This window comes from Terrapene carolina, unplaced genomic scaffold (assembly GCF_002925995.2).
Source record: "Terrapene carolina triunguis isolate 2854851 unplaced genomic scaffold, T_m_triunguis-2.0 Scaffold211, whole genome shotgun sequence".
NCBI classification, from domain to species: Eukaryota; Metazoa; Chordata; order Testudines; family Emydidae; genus Terrapene; species Terrapene triunguis.
The window spans coordinates 24044243-24057846 of NW_020664562.1; the positions used below are offsets into that span (position 1 = coordinate 24044243).

Here is a 13604-nt window from a genome sequence, read left to right on the forward strand (position 1 = left end):
ACCCTAGTTTTTGACATGGAGTTGATGGGAGACCACAGGTCCCACAATGCAATGGGCCATCGCGTGGCCTAAGGGCCCTCCTGTTAAGTTCAGCGCGGCTCGTGAAAGGCTGGAGCCGGTAGTCTCCCCATTGCAGATGGAGGTGGCTTCGCTCTGCTCCCTTTTACACCTAGGTGTGGGGCCACTCCTGGCCCGCTGGCGCCCATGCCCGGGGAAGGGGGAGGCGAACAGCCAGACACCCACCCACGCCTGAGGGAGCACGTGAAGCGCCTCCCGTCCATCGTGGGGGTGTGGGGCTGGCAGGGGAGCCCCTGGGAGGGGTTGTTTTCTGAGCGTTTCCAGCTGAACAGAGATGCGGGGAGAGAGGCTGGTGGGAGCTAATTGCTTTAATTGGCCGCCACGCCATTACAATTTCTTTTTGGAAGTGCAGTGTTTATTGTGAGAACACGAGTCCCCTCCCCCTGAAAGGAAGCTCGGGAGACGCGCGGGCCCCGCCATATCAATTATTCAGTCCTCTCTCCCCGCCCCGCTCCCCCGTGTAAACAAATCCCCCAGCCAGCCCGGCGTGCGGCGGCGGAGGGCGTGCAGGAGCTCGGCCTGCTCCTCCCTCGCTCCCTCCCAGCGCCCGCAGCGGGCCGAGAGCGGCCTCCCTCAGGGCGGGAAAGGGGCTGACCGGGGGCGGGGGCCTTCCCTTTCTCCTAGGGCCGGCGGGGGGGCTGCAGGCTCGAGCTCCGTCCGACGGGGCGGCTCGCCAGCTTCGGGGAGGAGCTGAGCTGCTGCAGGACGCTGCCCGACCGCCGAGACTCCGTCTTTACTCCCGGGCATCCCTCCCAAGCCTGGACTGCGAGCTGCCGGGCCCAGCCATTGCAGCTTCCCCGCTGGGTGGGTGTGTGTGTGTCTGTATTTCTCCGTTCCTCGCGGGGCTGCGCTCCTCCCACCCCGGAGCTGTGGGCCCCGGGCCCCACAGCTGTGTTAACTCGCCCGCTCGGCAGGGGGGGCTGACGTTTTCCAAGGGCCGTGGCAAGGAGCCGTTACGGGCCAGTTAGCGATTGAGTCGGGTTTCCCTTTGCAGAGGCTCCCCCCACCCTGGTCCCGCAGGGGGTGATGGCAGGAGAGGGGTAAGATCAGGCTAACGCGGGTTCCTCTCTGACACTTTGGTATGAATGTTTCCCAGGCACAACAGAAGCACGTCGGCTGATCCCCTCCAACGCGTGTAAAGACAAGCGATAATAATATCCAGGGGGAGAGTATCAAGAGAACTGAGCATCAAACCCATCTGACTCCACTATTTCTTCTCGAAATAGTGATTGTGATGAGGAGAAAATTGTGAAGAAGCGAATGGGTAAGAGCAGCTGGTAGACAATCTCTTTGGGGACTCTCTCTCTTTAATACATTTATGAGTTTAAAAACCAAAAAGCAGCAGTTTAAGTCAACACTTCAAAGATTTTTCGGTAGCGAAAGGGACACTAACAAAAGAAAGTGTCTGAATAACAAACACATCGCTCTGCCGGCGAGTTTTAAGACATTTTAAGTATAAAGAATAAGTGACATGGCAATCATCCCCCCTTCCCCCCCCAAACTTTGCTGCTTTCTGATTCGGATGCGAGGGTAAAATCTTGCTAACAGCTCGTGTATCTGTATATTTAATTGCGACCTGGCTGCATGTTCCTGTTGAGGAAGGATGCAGATGACAAGTGAATATATAAAAAACAGTTGACAAAAACAGGAAAGAAATAACTGACAGATGAAAAGACAGTCAATGCGGAGCTAACAGGCAAAAGCATCAGTACAAAGTCACATACCTTCTGAGAGGAGCAGTAGTTTGTTTTATTCCAGATCTCCAGAGTTTTATCTACTGTCGGTGTGATGGGGGAGAGAGGAGCTAATGTGCCCTGTTTAGGAGACAAACATGCAGATTAGATCAGACTTCTGACACCATGTTTCACTCAAGACTTAAAACGGAGGAATAAAACAGACTTCCCCCACTGAGGAAAAGGAAAATAAAACAAAAGAAAAAATCCAAGACTTTCTAAGGGTTTTTTTTTTACTTGTTTAAACATAACCGTTTTAAATATACCTAGAGTTAGGTACCTAGAGTTCAGCTGGATCAGTGGGTCTCTGTTATATTCGCACAAGCTTAGTGTGTTGCTCTCGAATTGAGATGAAGTTCAAATGGAGGCCTTAAGCTTTCCGTTTCTATTGTTTAAAGGTTGGGACATTGGGAGAATATCAGCCCAGCTCCCATTTTTCATCACTTTTGTATTACTTTAAGTTTTCAATGAGACAAGTGTAATTACTAGGCATTTAACTTTTTGCGAGGCTCTTTCATTATGGCTTTGCATTTGCACCTCGCTTTTAGAGAAGTAATAACATTCACAGTCAGGGGCAAATCCTGTTAATGAACAAATTAAAGTTCAAACAGTTATTCAAGTTCACAGCCCTGCTCGCTGCTCCTTTAATAAGAGTTATACATGTTACTTTCTCTCGGAATCTCTCCCCCCTTTTATTACTTTTTAAGCTTTTCATAAACACAGCCGGGCTATATCTGCGGCTCCCAGCCTCTAAAGCTCCCTCCAATCCTGGAGGGATCCTTAATCCGACCTTAATTTGGTAACTTTTGTAAAACACATAAAAGCTGGGGTACTACCTTTGTGCGCTCAAATGACTATATAATAGTGAAACAAGCCAAAGGGAAGTTCCCCCTCTTTGCCTAGACTCCTCATGCCCTTCTGCTGGTCGCTCTACCCCCTCTCCCCATTTGCAGTGAAATCCTGATTACTCCCTCAAATTCCTAGGGAGAAACTGGACTTGGCGTTTTCTGGGCAGACAGGGAGCAGGTGCCCCTGGACAAGGGCTGGTCTTTCTCTCCAGGCATCTGCCTGTCTGTGTATCCATCTGGGCGGTCTGTCTGTGCAGTCTGACCGATTTGGGTTGCCTGGCTCCTGTCTGGTCTGCCTGCCTAGCCAATCTTATGTAGTTGATCTGTCCTCTCTGGTCTATTTTATCTCTCCAGTGTCTCACCTATGTGGCCAGTGGCAGCTCTGGGCCTGCGGGTCAGGTCCCCTCCTGTGTATCAGGCCTACAAGACGCAGCAGTTGCAATAGCAGCAGCAAGGCGTAGCTTGCTTGTCTGTCACGGCCGCGGCCCTTCCCCGAGCCCCCGCCCGGCGATCGGAGGGAAGAGGCGAGCTCGCTGTTTGCCAACAAACTACGCGGCGCTTCCTACGGCTGTCCCGAGCAGCCTGTCTGCAAATGGGAACCAAGTGCCGTTCACCGAACTCCCTTTCCTGCTCGCACCGCTTCCTCCTCCCCCTGCCTTCCCATCTTTCTCAATTAAAGTGTCTGCCGGCCCCTAGGCATTTGCATATATGAATCCTAATTCCCCTTGTCAATGGCTGCCCGGCCTAGGGAGCCCGGAGCCTGCGTCCCTCCAGGTGGTGCGCAGGGAGCGGATCCATGCGAAGGACAGGCCTGCAGCCCCCGCTGGTCCGGGCGCTTTCCCCCCTTTCAATCGCAATTGTCAAATTCCACTCCTTTGTTTTACTCTCCCTCCCAAAAGTTCAAGGCAGAGCCGATGCAAAGCGCTAGCTATGTACAAATCGAGGAGATCACACTCCCCATTATCTACCTCCTGGCGAGTGTTTGATTTGTGACATCAAAAGCTTATCAAGACAAGCCTACAAAAAGCACCTCGCGTAGGCTGGGCTGAGCGTGGAGGGGAGCGATCTCGCTGGTTTTGGATGGTCTCCCTTCCCAAGGGGTGGGGCAGCAGGGGTGCATAAAACGGTATTGACTGCCACAGCAAATTAAATCGCTGCACTGAAGAGAGCTAGTGGCCAGGGCCCGGGTGACTGCTAGTTCCCCGGCTGGTAGCGTAAAGAATTTCCTGACCTGCACCCGCAGGGCAATATTGGGGGTCTGGCCAGCCGGACAGAAGGGGCGTAATTGCCATGCTTTGTTTTTTTGTTTTTGTGTGTGTGGTTGAGGGTTATATGGAGGCCCTGAGTCCTCGCAGCCATCCGCTCCGAGTGGTTTGATATAATCACCATGACAACTGCAATCTATGAGCATACAAATAATAGAGATGAAATAGACAAAAGATTAGCATGCCATGAAAAGTACAATAAGTTTCTTATTTAGCATTTAGATAACTGTCTTTCCTTCGGAGCAGGCTTCAAAGTTGAACCCAGTTTAGACCAAGAGGATTAATTCTTTCTCCAGCATGCTTCATTGAATCTCTCATTACCAAACTTTGTCTGTATTGATGTTAGATTTGATTGAAGATTAGAGCATTTAGCAAATCTTGCTTTTCTGCATGTATCAGGCCTTTTCAAGCACAGCCCGCCCTGCCCAGTGGTCAATACCCTTACTTTTATCCAGTGTCTGCTTCATTTAAACTTAATCAACTCCATCAATGAACTGGAACAGGGAAACGTCCCTGCGGTGAGAATGTTGTGCTTTTCTTAGATAATTCTTTGCTCCCTTTCCCAATCCGTTGGCGTTAAACCTAAAATTGCACTCTGATGAACTTAATCAATATGATAATGACAATTGGGGCTGAATGGCTCTGCTAGGGCTCAAAGTGGAAAAGGTAGATGGCTGGGCCCATTACCCAAAACAACTTCTCTTGTCTTGCCTTTTCTTTTGTGTGAGCTACTCCTATCTTTCTTTCTTTTTTTCTTTCTTTCCTTTTCCCTCCCCCTCCCTGACACTGAATACTGCTCATGCTGGGAAATGATGCATCTTGGTGAGGAAAAGTGAAGCAGACCGATTGGCTCTGTGAATTATCTGGCTTGTTGCAGTGAATTATTTGCACTGTTTCCTTTACCAGTCAACAAGTTTCTGAGGTATAGTACAGATCAATCAAAGCTGACAGAGCGTATGTGAAGCTTTTACTGTGTAAATCTGGACCTCTTGTCCTGGCTTCGTTGGCACTGGCATCTGTATATCATTTTTATACTGCTACCAGTAGAGCAATTTCAAAAGTATTTGCAAGGAAAATGTATGTCCCCATCTGTTCCTGGAATCATAAATGTGCCACTTTTGGAGGGTTTTCACTGGTAATCATATCTTTAATGATGAACAAACTTGTGATATATACCTTTCCATAAAATGGGGTTTTCTTCACTTTATTGTGATTGGCTAGGATAAATAGCTTTTCCATATGTTAGGGAGATAAAATATAAGATTAGCAGGGCTCGTTTGTTTGATCATAAACAACAGAAAAAAATCATTCCAAATACTCTTTAAACAGAAACAACTACAGAATTAAGTTGCATTAATTGGCTATCTATGGCCCACCTCTAAGGGGTAAACAATTGCCTCCCTGGAAATGACATTTTAAAATAAGATTATAGTGTTTTGTTCATTCTGAATTATAATGCATTTACTGATTTTAAATATTTTATTATTATTTTAATTTTTGATGCATTTTTGTGTCTTCAGATTTTTTATTTTGCAGGTTCGCTTTTGATAGCAATCTCTATAGCACAAAGGGTGCTATTTAGTAAGTTGCCACATGTATATTTAGAAAGCAGATGTGGGGGGGGAGAGAAATGTCTTTAGCAGTCTTTGCATGCTATTGTTGTAAAGGTTCCTCAAGTAAGAGTGCTTGAAATGTAAATATTCAATTTTTAAACCAGCCAACCTTTTGCACTTGCTGGAAGTGTTGAATAAAGAATAGTAAGGGGAGTCTTTTTAATTTTGTTGCACTTCATGCTTAAGGTAATGTTATACATGTCATATGAAAATTACAGGTGCAATTGGGAAACTTACCCAGAGTCCATGACGGTGTGTCTGTCTAATGAACGACCCTGGCTGTTGTGTGACAACCATTTTAGTTTTATTACTGGTGGTGATACTGCTTTTCAACCTTGGTATGTATGCGTATTTTAATATATGCATTTCTGTGTATAAAGAGCATTATTCTCTTCAGTATTACATAAAATGTTAATGAAGACCTAAATAGAAACGCTATCATAAATTCCAAACGGCAGTGAAAAGGACCATGAGATATGTGTTTATCTCTCTAGCTGTGTCTTTTTGTTTATATCTATACATGATCACAGACATACACAGAGCACATGCATACATTTTCTGCTGTGATGTGTACTGATTGATACATAAGCATATGCACAGACTGTAGGAAACATTCATTGTTTACAATGTTGCTTGGAATTTCTTACAGGAAGCTGTCCTCTGTCTCTGAAGATTCTGCAGAAAGACTGGTAGCTATAGAGCATGTATGATGGGAGCAGGGCTGCCCAGAGGATTCAGGGGGCCTGGGGCAAAGCAATTTTGGGGGCCCCTTCCATAAAAAGTTGCAATACTACAGAATACTATATTCTCGTGGGGGCCCCTGTGGCAAATTGCCCCACTTGCCCTCCCCTCTGGGCAGCCCTGGATGGTAGACAGTATAATATACTGGAAATCATCATACAGTTCTTAGATTATGCTAAGCCAGAAATGATGTGTGCATGGTCGTCACTAATATATATAATGTAAAAAGTGTACTGCATTTCCCACCATTGAATAGTATCTTTACACTACGAGATAGCTATTGAGCAACTATGGGGTCTACTGATCTCCGCTAATAGGTGGAGATTTGCACTCCTAACTACCCATCAGTACTGAAAGAAGTTAAACACTTAAATCCATCATATAGTGAACACCCAAGGCTAGATAAACATCTTTACACCTTTATGTTGACAAGCTTTAAACACTCAATTTTCTTTATTTTTGCAAGCATTGCAGAACCATAGAACACAGTGAATTTATTTAACACCTATGATCATCTCACCTGCATTCTACCCTCTGATCTACCTTAGCCAAGACCACTTCTAATGCTCTACACCTCTGAGCAGCTTTGAGATAGCAGCCATTTTTGCCAAAAAAACCTGACATAAACATTCATTTCTCCTTTCCCCCTCCCCGCCAAAAAAGAACCAGTGGGATTTAGAATCGTATGATGCAAAGTCCAGGATTGGCATTATTCGGTTCTGAATCAGCATCAGATTTGACGAATTAAACTGCCAGGGGAAAAAACCCACTTGCTAAATCTTATTGGAGGGCTAGGATTCCAGGCCTTCTAGTAATCTAGATGCTGCAACTTGTCTTGTCTTGGCAGGTAATGTGATATTGGATCCCAGAACTGTGACTATCACTGTTTACAGAGAGGCTCCTTTAAATCGCTTTTAAAAGTTTTAAAACTAATTAAAATGTTTCTTTCCACCAGTAACCATAATTGTCAAGCACAACCTACCCTCCGAGATAGGCGGATAGGGATATTTGTATCAACATAGATTTTAAATTCTAAGAGATTTCCAAAAAGAGTTTTAATCTAGTATTTGGCATGAAGGAATCACCTGTGCTATGAAAGGGTATTGACACACTTGTGATAGTCCCTTTACCTCAGTGTTGAACCCAGAAAGGCCAATTCTGCCCCCACTGAAGTCAAGGGGAGCAGGAGCTATGTTGGTGTGATTGCCATTTTCAGTACACATTATTCAGGCAACACCATTTAGTGAAAATGTGGAAGGGAAAAGTGAAGAAGAAAAACCCCATGGAAATAAGTGAAGTGTGGGCCTAATCCCCCTTCCAGCGAACTCAATGAGAGGAGGAAGATTGGAGGAATCATGTTGGACCCCTCAGTTATTTTTGTATGTTCAGTCGTACACTGTAAGATTAAAATGAACCAATTTAGGGCCAAATTCTGTCCTGAGGTGTATGTGCATTGGCTTTCATTGGGTGTGCCTCTGAGGCCAGAATTGGGCCTTACATTTGTTTGTTTAGCTGCTGTTTGAATTTGCAACTTAATGCATTTATTAGACTGTTTTCACAGTGGACTACACTGTTGCAGTACATGTCATGCTTGTTATGTGTCTATCTAAAGCTCTCCAACGTGGTGTGTTTTTAAACATTTAGGGCCAGATCCTTAATTCTCTTTAAGTTGACTTCAATGGAATTTTAACAGGAAATGTGGGACAATCGTGCTAATTCTCTATTCCCTATATTCACACACTTGTAACTTGGCTATTTCCAAACCAAATTTTATTGGACCAGCCAAAGGCTTATTACTTAGGCACAATTCAGCTGGACATTTGCTTGAATAAAGAGTGCAGGATCAGGCCAAAGTCACTGGCAAATCTGACATGTTAAAAATAAACCTGTTGTTTGAATTGCCCAAACAAACAAACAAAAATCAGGAACTGTTAAAATGTGAAAACACCTTTTTTCACATTCCCAGGGCCCAACCCTACAAGCACTTTACATCCAGAGCTCCCATTCAAACCATGTCAAAGTCAATTTTTAAAAAGAGCAAAATAGAATTTGTATTGATCTCTACACACACACACACACACACACACACACACACACACACACACACCCCTTTGGGCTGGGAACAAGCATGTCATTTTTTCCAGAGATGTCTGTAAATAGATTTTCATAATGAAAGTGCTTAACCTACTTAGCACCCAGCACTCACTATTTTGTGCAGCCAGCACCTTCATTGACTTAAAGAGGAGGCTGGGTTGCACAGCGAATGCAGAATTGGGCCCCACATCTAATGCAAAGCTTTGGTACATATCAAGATTTTACCTCACCTCCTAGGTGTTCCAGGTATGTAGATTTGATTTTTTCTTTCAGAAGTACACTGGGAAATAGATTGTTTGACACTATATAGTGCTTAGTGGCTTATTGAACTGAATGTTTATTGGAACAGCAGTGGCTCCAATTAACTCAATTGGCATTAAAATTGAAGTTATAAACATTTCTATTATTTTCTTAGTAATTCAATCCAAATTAATGCACCCTAAATTGTTATTGTATAAAGAACTAATTGCACTTTGACATTGTGCAAAAAGGGTTTCTGTTCTCTAAGTAAACAATGTTGATTTAGAGACAGCGAATGTATCTTGGCATATTTAATATCCTAATGGTCTTGTTTTATTCTTGACTTTAATTTTACAGGGAATATCCCTCCTATATTGTGGAAAGAATATAAGATGAGCTTCACAATTTCATTATGGTCGCTTTCATGTGCAGGAAGCTTTTCAGTTTAAGAGAAAATCTGAATCTTACTTTCATATAACACAAATACTGTAAAAGCAGTATCTGTGTGTCAGCATTTCAGTGTGTATTTTAAAGGGTAAGTAAAAACCACTTAAGAAATAAATTTATATTTTTGTTTTAAGATTATTGTCAAACCCCTCTTTTTTTTGTATGCAAAGAAAACCAAATGGGGATTAATAAAACTCAGGGGCTGTAGTTAATGCTGTTAAAAGCAGAGGGCAGACATTTACACTGCAATGCATTACTTATTAGAGAAATCCTAAACAGTTTTTAAAAAAATATTGTACAAGAGTAATCAAGGAATTCAAGAAACACTGCTGCAAGCTGTGATCATGCACTTCCTAGGCAGTTAAACCTCCCTCTGAAATCAACTGAAGCCCAGTGAAGTCAATGGGAATTTTGCCTGTGTAACGACAGCAGGATCTCCAGCCCAGAGCCTCTACAGTTAAAAGATCACTTTGAACTAGATGATTTTGTATGATTGATGTGTGAATAGAATTATTTGGTTTTTATGGGGGTTGGAGGGATATTACAAAGAAGAGGAGAGGGAAATGTTACATTTCCCATTCATCATTTTAAAAAGTAATACCAAGGCTGTGACTTCACTTTTTCTTCAAAAAACATTGTGGAAAAAACTAGCTGATGCCACATTTTACAATGGCCCATCTCTGATCAAGTGATGTAAGGAGTTGTATTGTCCTTAGATTTGATTCCATGGCAAAGGACTGATGACACTGATGATATATAATTCCATGAGACGATCTCTCTTTTTGGCTGTCAATTACTGCTCCATCCCCAAAACTAAGGGAGTCTGCTGTTCACTGGATTTAGCATAATCACTTGCCACAATCTTAATTGTTTAGGAGGTTTTAGGGATCATTTCCTCAGAGTTAATTCAGAAACAAAGCACAGAGATAAGTCCTTGTAGCATCTGAAAATACCCATGTGATGGAGAAGGAAATGGATGGGTCTTCTTTATGGTCAAATAGAAGACATAGGGTGAAATCCTCATCCTGTTGAAAGAGAACTTTGCCATTGACTTATCTGGGCCAGGATTTCACCTATGTTGTTTATAAAACTGGTACTGTTAAAACTAGAAGCCCTGATCCTACTCCCAATGAAACCAGTGGGAAAACTGTCATTGGGAGTAGGGTCTGGCTTCAGTTTTCAAACTCCATTTGATTCTGCTTTGAGTCAGTTTCTATGCTTGGCAAAGATCTGCAGATCAGGGTTTCTTCCTCCTTCAAGAAGAGAACATGAATGTTTAAAAATTCATTTATTTAGAAACCATGGTCCATTCTCAAAAGAATGTTTGAAGGGCATTTACCCAGAGGAGGCACTAGTCTCCACTTAGAAATCTGGTTGATCTTTAGGCCCACTACTTAAAACCTACATTGTTAGGGAAGTAGTTTGCTACATTTTTGCCTTGCAGGGGAGTGGCCTGGCAGACACTCAGCCAAAAGTTCAGAGAGAGTACTTCAGCAGGATTATCAGCATTTTCCTTAAGAGCAGCATTTAAAACGTTACAAAGGGGTGATACTAATAAAAACACCCCAGAGATGTTACTGGTGTTTCTAGCTTGTTGTTAATATTCTTGCTTTGGTCCATGGCTTTAAATAAATCTTCCTTCTTCACAGCGACAGTGTGTTTGTGTGTCGGGAACTTCCATCTTGGTTTAATCTCTGGGGTTTCATGTCTTCGATTTAACAGTAGAATGTGTTGTCCTCTCCTAGGGCTGGGAATTGCAGCTCTAATGCCTCTGAAGGTCACATAATTAGTGTGAAAGGAACATGCAGACTGACAGTTAAGGGAAGGAATGCAAAATAGCTTTCTCTCAGAAATATTCTTTTCTCAAACCACTGCTGGCTTCTTAGCGGCCATGGGACTCTGGAAGGCTTGCCCAGATCCCCTAGAGTTTGTCTTTCTCTCCCTGGAAATGCTTTGGAACCCTTTGATTCCTTTTGTTGCAGACTTTGATGAAACTATGATAATGTGACAAGAGACCAGGTGCGCCCCCTATCCCTTCTGAGGCCTGCCAGAACTTTATCTATACAGCTGGCCAGGAAAGACTCTAGGCAGAAGTTTCCAACTACAGATATGCCGCCAGTGCTGGTGCTCTGGGCTGCCATCACAGCCAGTGGTGGGCCTTTGTTCTTGGCCTCAGTGCCCCATCACCTGTATGCCTCCCATTCAGTGCTGTCATCTAGCTACCCAACCTTCAATGGAGCTTGGTTTCTCTGGTGATACAGGGAGGAGGCCAAATTTAGAGTTGGGATAGGGAGAGGTAGGATGGAAGGAAGCACTGTCATCTTCAGATTAGGGATTAAGACTGGAACCTTGACTGTCCCTTTGTCTGCTCCTCCAATAACTGTAGAGTGATTTCTTTCATGCCTCTCTGTAAGTATGGAGCACCCTTTCTGAACGGATCCATAAAGTCAGGGTCCTCTCCTCCTTCAAATCCCTCCTCAAGTGCCACATCTTCTGACTGCAAGCAGTCGGCCACTTGGTGATCAGTAGGGCTAGAAACAAACCCAACACAGAGAGACAGAAAGGGATTTCATAGATTTTAAAGCCAGAATGGACCATTAGATCATCTAGCCTGAAACCTCCTGTATATCGTTGCATTTCTTCCAATTTCTCCTATATTGAGCCCAGCAGGTTGTTTGACTAAAGCATATTTTCCAGAAAGGCATCATGTCTTGAAGACTTTAAGAAATGGAGACTCCACCACTTGCCTTGGTAGTTTGTTCCAATGGTTAATCATCCTTACTGTTAAATGTTTGTATTTATTTCATGTCATTTTACCCTTATTTAAATAAAGCAGACACATCAAACTGTACACACTTTCTGAGTCTATGTAATCTAAAATCATATTGTTAACCTACTTTCCCTGCCTACTTTTCTCCCATTTTCTGTCACACCAATTTGTTTTGTCTGGTCTGTAATTAGATTGTGCCAGGTCCTTACTCCAAAATAACGTACAATCAGGTTCTGATCCTGGCTGGGACCTTTAGGTGCTAATACAATATAAATGTAGACTAATAAGTCCCAGAATTAGTGAACGTCTTGAACACCTCTGGGTTTCAATGGGAGCTGAGGGCAGTGGTGACCTCTCAAGGATAAGGCTAGTAGGCCCAAATTTTCTAAAGTAGCCTCTAATCTGTGATGCCGTAATTTTTGGATGCCCATCTTTTGGGACACCAAAGACCTCATGTTCAGAGGTGCTAAGCATCTACAGCCCCCACCAACTCCAGCATCTCTGAAAAATCAGGCCCCAGCTGCCTCACATTGGGCACCCAGCATTTAGAGACCACATTTGCTAGCAGACCACAGTTTTCAAAAGGCCTAATCCTGCAGACCCTTAAGACCAATGGGAGCAGGCTAAGGCCCCACAGCTGAAAGTGCCTGGTTTATGGCACTCCAAAGCAGTGGTTCTCAAACTTTTGTACTGGTGACCCCTTTCACATAGAAAGCCTCTGAGTGTGACCCCCCCCCCTTATAAATTAAAAACATTTTTATATATTTAACACCATTATAAATGCTGGAGTCAAAGTGGGGGTTTTGGGGTGGAGGCTGACAACTTGTGACCCCCCCCCCAGTTTGAGAACCCCTGCTCTAAAGGGAAGACCCAAAGAGACTCCATAGGGTGGGTGGGTTCTGATGAGCGGTAGAAAGCAGGCTCTGTTCTGTAACATCCTTCCCAAGAGTTTGAATTTTTCTAAGTAAATGGTTTCCCTTGGCCCTCATGTGTTACAAGTGACTCATGATCTTCGGGGCCCTGCTCTTTCAAGTAGCCAAGGTAGGATGAAATGCAGCCTCCACAAAGGAGCCATTCTTTACCTGCCATTCCAGCTGCCCTACATCCAGTCTTGGGGACCTAGGTAAATGAACCTGTGCTAGCCAGTGAGGCACCTTTTGTATGGCCTATATGATATGGGGTAGGGGGTTCCAGTGAGCATGTGTTCAGCTGGAGAACCGCTCCCCATGCCTCCCCTCTGACCAATGCTTCTCCCTAACCTGCTGCAGGGTCTATTACAAATTCCCCAGGGCAGGGGTGCCCCAAGGCGGTGCTGGGGCATATTTCCTCCCACTCTGTCTAGAGGGTCGGTACCTGGGGCCTGATCCTGGGAGGGGCAGCTCCCAGTGAAGCCAATGGTAATGCAGGTGTTCATCACCTCTGGGGATCAGGCAGCTGCCCCCCTCTCTGCCCTGCCGGGCTCAGCGGAGCGCAAGGGTGCTTAGCACCAGGCCTTCCTTCCTCATGATAGACAGGGGGGCTGATCAATGGAATTACATGTCCTGGGCGGGGGCTGAGTCCTGGCGTTCCCTGTCCCTGCTCGAGCGGTACACGCGAGCGGTAGTCAACTGTTTTTGTCACTTCCTTTAAGCTGCATCTTGCTTGGTCTCTGTTGTTTCATTACCCAAAATCCCAAAGAAACCACCCGGCAGGATCAATCAGTCGCAGGCAGCCAGACAGTTTTCTTGTACTTTATTAAAGTGTAATCAAACATCGGTTAAGTGGAAAATAAATAT

At 44.4% G+C, this 13604-nt stretch overlaps 1 long non-coding RNA gene across 1 annotated transcript in view; it reads left to right on the forward strand.

The window, feature by feature from the left end:
• The first annotated feature begins 724 nt into the window (after window positions 1–724).
• The window catches only part of LOC113407485, a 15999-nt gene continuing 3119 nt past the window's right edge, over window positions 725–13604 (forward strand). Inside the window, exons 1-3 of the long non-coding RNA XR_003369995.2 lie at window positions 725–882; window positions 1175–1342; window positions 5756–5875. This is a non-coding gene — a long non-coding RNA (uncharacterized LOC113407485). The remainder of the gene's footprint in view (window positions 883–1174; window positions 1343–5755; window positions 5876–13604) is intronic.